The sequence below is a fragment of the Lissotriton vulgaris genome, chromosome 1_1, assembly GCF_964263255.1.
Source record: "Lissotriton vulgaris chromosome 1_1, aLisVul1.2, whole genome shotgun sequence".
NCBI lineage: Eukaryota > Metazoa > Chordata > Amphibia > Caudata > Salamandridae > Lissotriton > Lissotriton vulgaris.
This window is the reverse complement of record NC_141685.1, coordinates 87550555-87558384: the sequence shown is the minus strand read 5'-3', so window position 1 is coordinate 87558384 and position 7830 is coordinate 87550555. Positions and strand designations below refer to the sequence as shown.

The following is a 7830-nucleotide window of genomic DNA, read 5'->3' as shown; positions in this document are numbered from 1 at the left end:
GGATGCAACAGCTGAATAGTTAGTGAGAGGGATATTATACAACTGACTTTATATCCTTATGGAGATATACATTAGCTAAGAGTAACATTTCAGTTCGATTTTGTTTTACCTGAATTTCAACCACTGATATTTGTGCCCACATACTTATACTTTCTATCCTTCTTACCTTTCTTATTTTTTGTGTGTAAATAAACGTTAAAAGGTCTCCACATAATCAACCGTATCACCTAACATGGCTGAGTTTACATATTGAAATGATACAATCAATATTCGGGTTCTCTTGGAGCTAAATCTCCTGTAGGAGGATAACATGGTATACATTTAAAAGATTTGCTGAGAAAATTAGTCAAATAAAGTGCAGTATAACACGTTGTCAGTCGTCCATGTCTTAATCTCTTTATTGTTCCAATTGTCTCTTCAAGTCAAAGATTGAAGACAATGACACTATTTCAACTCTTCCTTTTCATAATATTCACACATGTGAATGTAATGTTTACTTCGATACTACCACAGCCAACAACTGTTTCACAACAAAAAGGCTTTTTCACAGCTGTTAAATTAGAAAGATTTATTGTAATGACAGTTGCTTGTGATAAACATTACTTTATCCATACCATAAAACAAATTACTCAACAAATCAAATATTTATTAATTTTTTTAAACTTTGCTATTGTATTAATTGCTCTGAATGATCCCAAAATTAACACCTACAATTTAGATCATTCTAGGAAATGACAATTTAATCATGTACAGGAGCATCAGTCATTGATAATACAGATTCACACCAGATTTCTATTAATGGTATGTATTGATTTTAGGCATTAATAATACCCGTTCTAAATTACAGATTAATCTACGGTTTTAGTAAACTTAAAATAATATTTCAAAAGTACTTCCCATGGAACCAATTCACTCCCATTCGACAAATACCTCAAATATAAATAAATAAGTTCATTCAGTATGAACATAGTTTAGGAAAATAAGTCTTTGGTACGTTTTAGAGATCTATAGCATGGTTGAAGTTTAAAATGAATCATAATTCAATACATTAAAATAAAGAATTTTAGATCTATATAACACAGTGCAAGGAGAGCCAGTCAAGTTCAAAAATTAGTTTACAAGTATCCAAATTAGCTCCACTTAAAATATGGCACAGAGAATTGCTGGAATTAACCACTCTTTATTCTTCTCTTGCCTGCCACTTTTTGCACAGAGGCGCTTTTTTCAATGTTCTGTGCCCCTGCTGATGCAATTTCCTTTGATTTCACAAATAGGACAGATTAAAGTTTGAGGAGAGGTTCCGTTACCCACTGTTAGAAAGTGCAAGCTAACCACCATTGGCCACTAAGAGACATGTTCCGTCCCATTTCCTCCTAAATAATTATTAGTTAAGTCATCTAAGGCAATATCGACATCTGAAACATGGTCTTCTACCAAATTTCCTGACAAAACATTATGCAAGTTTTCTAGAGACTTGTTTACTTGTCTTATTGAAGGAAGTCAGCAAATGTTCACATTTTGTAATTCCCCAGTTATATTTTGCTGTTGAAATGTGTGGGACTGTTGATTTTTATTTGGTACTGTTGATTCTTATCTAGTACAACCAGCACTTCTAAAATTATTTTTAGAGTGCCTTGCATAAGCACTATTACACTCAATGAGGCAGAGGACATTGTTGGATTTATAGTTTAACCGGTTGAGAATAAGGAGGGAGAGATTTATTCACCATAGACTCCACTTATTGCAGCTTAGTGTGGCATCTACAATAATTTCATGTGCTTTGAACATCAGCTTCTACTTCTGTTCTGATGATATCCACACTGTTTTGTGCCCCTAAATCACCACTTGCTTTTGCTGTAGTATCTACTGGGATACTCTGGTGGATTGTCTTTCCATCATTAGCTGAGAGGAAATACTTGGACACAAAGTTTCTTATGAAACTTGGTAAAGGAGATCTAGTATCTTTCTTTTAGGAGTCAGCTTTTTTTCCCTCCAGATTCATCTTCCTTATTCACCTGAGAGACTTGTACATCCTGTATACATTGCTTGGGAATTTTTCCTGTTCCCTTAGACTTGATGCAAACCTCATTAGACCTTAATATTTGTGTGGCCATTTGTCATTTCTCCATTTGTCAAACACCTGTTTAACAATCAATAATAATCTACTCTGATAACACTGACGTCTATCACTTGACAGTGGAAGGATTATGCCACAGCATTCACAGGGCCACAAGTCGCATCAGAGCCCCCTCTCTTCAAATTTTCCCCACACTCTTCGACCACCACGACCAACCATCCTCACTTTGAAGCCAATAAGGGTGGCTAAGGGTGGCTAAACAACCTAAAAAGCCAATGCATGGTATGGCTGACCGCAAAGTCGGGGATGAGGTAGTCTACACACAAGGGGGACAAGCACACCATCCTCTTCTGTGGCTCTATTGTCTCATATAAACTTTAACTGAAGACCAGCTCTCCTCTGGAGTGTGCAGGCCCCTCTCCTCAATCAGATCTCCACAAGGTATGACAGATGGGTGCACCACCACACTCCCTGCCACACCATACATTCACCTTACCATATTCCCTTAAGTGGGGAATAGCATTGTGTGCCAAGGAGACAATCACCAAATCTCCATCTCCGATGGCTTTCCGCCATATGTCATGGTGAGACAGCCTGTAGGAAAAACAGATAGGACCTGAAACCCTTCTCATGCTAAACAGTGATGTCACATTGCTCATGCCACTGACAAGAGAAAGGCTGATAAACTAGCAAACATTACAATGATTATCTAGGGATCTCTGTCTAGCACCACCTCAAAAAAGACACCAACCAGGTTAATGATAATGGGCAATGCACTTGAACTCGCATAAGGACACCCCTGGGCATCCCAAAAAACAGCATACTACCTCCCCAAAGCGAGGTCCGAGGTTGGTCACTGTCTATCTCTGCCACTGAGTAGCTGGATCAATACCGCACCTGCAGCAGACGAGGGGCAAGAATAGTACAGGTGGATGAGAGTAAATGGTGTTTCCCCTCCTTGGAGATCACAACATCTTGTGTCTTTGTCCCCACAGGCCTCTAGGTTCAGGCACAGGATTGGCCCCATTTTCAGCTACAACCACCAGCGCCTCCTGTTATTTGACCGTAAGCCTTACGGCAGAGCAATTGATTCAGTGCAGTGCAGCGGCCCTACAATGAACTTTAACTGCAGCAAGATATCCTACCATACTAAGAATAAATATGTGCATTTCATGAGGTCTTCGCTTCCTGACCATGACAATTTTCAGCCTTTCTTAGTTGTTGTAACTGTTATTCTTTTAGGAGGCCACTCTGAAAATGTCCAAGTATTTCAAGTTCCATCATTTTACTACGCCTAACAATTTTTATACAACTCCTAATTGTAAGATTACAAATCGTAATGTGAGATTGGACATGAAACAAATTTCCTGACTGCACTCATGCTTGGAGAGATTATGTTCCAAAATGTGCTTGACTTATTATGTTGCAATACGCCAGTCAGGGAATCCCATAGACTGTCATCGCTGAAGCTCCTGGATGTTAAATTCAGTTTGGAGAGATAGTTTCTTCAAAGTTACTAGGTTTCACTTCTTACTGCAGCTTTTATCACATTCTGTGCAGTGGTAGGGTTTCTCACCAGTATGGATCATCTGATGTGTGAACAGTTTGCTTGTCTGAGTGAAACTTTTCCCAAATGATGTGCCCAAAGAGGGTTTCTCTGCAGTGTGGATTACTCTCACATTTCCCACACTACATCCGCCTTTGACTAAGTAGGTGTCCTCCAATGCTGGAACAGACCTTCCTTTGAGTGAAGTTTTTCCTACAATCTGTAACTTTATTCAGATTCTCCACTGTATGGATTATTGATATCTTAACAGTGTGCTGTTCAGATTGAAGCATTTTCCACATTCTGCTCACAAATAGGGGTTTTCAGGTGCATTACAAAGAGACATTAAAAATTCATTTACGCAAAACACTATATACAAGGTTGAGGCAGAAGGTCAAATACATACAATTGATGATAAATACAATAGTAGACATAGAGGAAACGTGTTTTGTGTAAATGAATTTTTTATGTCTCTTTGTAATGCACCTGAAATCCCAATAAAAATATTTAAATAAAATAAAATAGGGTTTTTAGTGTAGATTCTTTGATGGCTTAACATATTTTTCATAAGAGTGAATCTTTTCTCACACTTTCTACAATGATATGGTTTCTCACCAGTATGGACTCTGATGCTTCACCAGTTCTCCGCTCTCAATAAATCATTTTCCACATTCTGTGCAGTTGTGGGGTTTTCACCAGTATGGATTCTCTGATGTACCAAAAGCATTTTCTTCAGAGTGAAGCTTCTTTTGCATTCTGTACTTGGAAATGGTTGTCACCAGTATGGATTCTCTGGTGTGACAACAGTGATCTCTTTACACTGAAGCCTTTTCCACACTCTGTACATTGAAAGGGTTTCTCACCTGTATGGATTCTCTGATGCTGCATCAGGTTGTACTTCACACTGAAGCTTCTCCCACATTCTGTACACTGAAAGGGTTTCTCACCAGTATGCGTTCTCTGATGTATCAACAAAGTGGATCTATGAAAATAGCCTTTCCCACATTCTGTACATTGATAGGGATTCTCATCAGTATGGATTCTCTGATGTGACAATAGTTTTCTCTTTACACTAAAGCCTTTTCCACACTCTGTACACTGAAATGGTTTCTCACCTGCATGGATTCTCTGATGCTGCACCAGGTTCCACTTCACACTGAAACATTTGTCACATTCAGCACAGTGGTAGGGTTTCTCACTAGTATGGATTCTCTGATGCCGCTTCAAGGTGTACTTCTCACTGAAGCTTTTGTCACAATGAGCACAGTGGTAGGGTTTCTCGCCAGTATGGATTTTCTGATGCTGCACCAGCTTGTACGTCATACTGAAGCTTCTCCCACATTCTGTACACTGAATGGGTTTCTCACCAGTATGGATTCTCTGGTGTGACAGCAGTATGCTCTTTATACGGAAGCGCTCTCCACATTTGGTACATTGATAGGGATTTTCACCGGTATGAATTCTCTGATGCCGCACCAAGGTGTGCTTTACACTGAAGCTTTTGCCACATTCAGCACAGTGGTACGGTTTCTCACCAGTATGGATTCTCTGATGTGCCAAAAGGCTTCCCTTCTGAGTGAACTTTTCCCCACATTCTGTACATTGATTGGATTTCTCTCCAGTATGAATTCTCTGATGTACTAGCAGGTTGCTCGCTTGAGTGAAGCTTTTCCCACATTCTGTACACTGAATGGGTTTCTCACCAGTATGGATTCTCTGGTGTGATAACAGTGTGCTCTTTATACGGAAGCGTTTTCCACATTCTGTACATTGAATGGGTTTCTCACCAGTATGGATTCTCTGATGCTGCACCAAGGTGTGTTTTACACTGAAGCTTTTGCCACATTCAGCACAGTGGTACGGTTTCTCACCAGTATGGATTCTCTGATGATAAAGCAGTGCACTTGCTTGAGGGAAGCTTTTCCCACATTCTGTACATTGAAAGGGTTTTTCACCAGTATGGAGTCTCTGATGTTGCTTCAAGGTGTGCTTCACACTGAAGCTTCTCCCACATTCGGTACACTGATAGGGTTTCTCACCAGTATGGATTCTCTGATGAACAAGCAGTGCACGTGCCCGAGTGAAGCTTTTTCCACATTCTAAACATTGAAAGGGTTTCTCACCAGCATGGATTTTCCGATGCTTCACCAGCCGACGCTGCTCACTGAAGCTTTTTCCACATTCAGTGCATTTGTAGGGGTTCTCACCAGTATGGATTATCTGATGTGTGATTAGTGCGCTTGTCAGAGTGAAGTGTTCCCCACATTCTGTGCACCAGCAGGCTTTCTCACCAGTGAGGATTCTTTGGTGACTTAACATATTTGTCTTACAAGTGAAGCCGGTCCTTATTCAGTACAGATAGAATCCATACTGGTGAGAAACCCTATGATGTAACAGTGTGCTCTGCACATCAAAGTGTTTCTCACTGATGATATTTCTCACCTCAATGAATTCTCTGATGCTTTTTATCTCAGTGAAACTTTTCCCACATTCCATACACTGGTATGACATATACTCAGAACAAACATTTTGATGCCTGTGTAACAAAGAGCCCGTAGAGCCCGTACTGCAGCTTTCCTCAAGGTATGTACACTACGATGTCTCCCATATAAGCAACCTATGGTAAGTCACCTGATTTTGTTGGTGAGTCAAGCTCTTCTAATCCTCTTTACAATGGTATAGTTTCTCTAGAGTATGGATATTCTGATGCTTGCCCTAAGCTGATATTACAATGAAAATGATGTCACACTCCGTGCACATCTATGCTTCAGTCTCGTATGGATCATCTGATACATGTACAGATATGAGCTCTGAGTGACACTTTTCTCCGACTCTGTACAAAAATATGGTTTCTTGCCAGAACAAAACCTCTGAGGATCATATCGATGCAAGCTCTAAGCAAACATTTCTCACTCCGTAGAATGATAAAGATTATTCATGGTATGGAGCATCAAACTGTCCCTAAAGATGCGCTCTGTATGAAGGTCTTCCTTAAGCTAGTTCACTGTTTTTTCCCCAGAATGTATTGTATAGCGTGTGAACAGATCAAGCTTCCAAGTGGATGTTTTTGCAGACTCTTCACACGGATACAGTTTTTTCTTCTGGTAATGCTGATCAGGAGTATTTGGATGCAGGGGGCCTTTAGGTCTGTTCATCAGCTCCTTGATTCTGTAAATGAGAAACAAATGTCTGTGAGTTTGTCACAGCCAGGTGGCTAAAAGACAGAAACGTGGGATGAGGAAGGAGCTACTGTAAAGAGGGGAGAGACACTGAGGGGGGAAAGCTGCAGAACATATACTGATGTCTGATATCACAGTTGAAGCCTAAAAGTAAAATACAGTGTCCTTGCCGGTTAGGAGGACGCTGCTGACACTCATAAATCCAGATCACAATAGCCCAGTTTCGAGGTAAAGCCTCTTTAGGTCGGTGACCTTTGAACACTACTCTTAATTGGTTTTCAGATCAACTCCAGCACCAGTTATCTCTCCTAACTTGACAACTGACTGCAAGGACCAGTTAAACCTGTGAAGGGTTCCTCCATTCACTCAGACTCCAAGCAACAGATAACTAGAAGCACAGTTTGAAGGAAGCCAAGCTCTGATTGACTTTATGAACTACTATTCCATAAAGCAATGAATATTTTATAAATTGTCTGAGCACATTAGCAGTGCTTCAAATCCATAAACTGAGCTATCTTATATCACTCCCAACCTACAATATACTAAGGCAAATCAGTCCTCTACTACGCCACCAGAGCTGTTATGTGAGAATATTTCAATAAATTCCAAAAACAACATTTAAAAAACCCATACAGACATTTCTCCCCTTGCAATCCCGATGACTATGGAAGACGAACCTCACCTACGAACATGCTATTAAAATCTGAGCCAATAGCAGAGGTCTAGCTTATGGTCTTTCGCCTCCAGTCTCCTATAAAGACTTCATCCCAGTAAACACTATGAAACACCTGAATAATTTTTATTCCTCAAACAAGAGTTGCTTTTATTATTGCAGAGTTGCTAGCACAGAGACACATGTTTGTGGAAAAAACTCACCACAAAGGGCTGATCATCAGAATAATTGGCTTTAAATACTGGAGAAGCTGACCCAAATTCACTGACAGATATGCTCCACTTGGCCACTGTCAAATGGTGTTTTTCCTGAATTAACTAGGTGACTCTGGTTCCAGGACGACCACATGAGGCTT

At 40.1% G+C, this 7830-nt stretch overlaps 1 pseudogene across 1 annotated transcript in view; it reads right to left on the bottom strand.

Moving 5' to 3' along the window:
- Nucleotides 1–213: 213 nt before the first annotated feature.
- The window catches only part of LOC147737481 (uncharacterized), a 55886-nt pseudogene continuing 48269 nt past the window's right edge, over nt 214–7830 (bottom strand). The window contains exon 2 of the transcript XR_015298484.1: nt 214–6791. The product of XR_015298484.1 is annotated as an uncharacterized LOC147737481 (transcript). The remainder of the gene's footprint in view (nt 6792–7830) is intronic.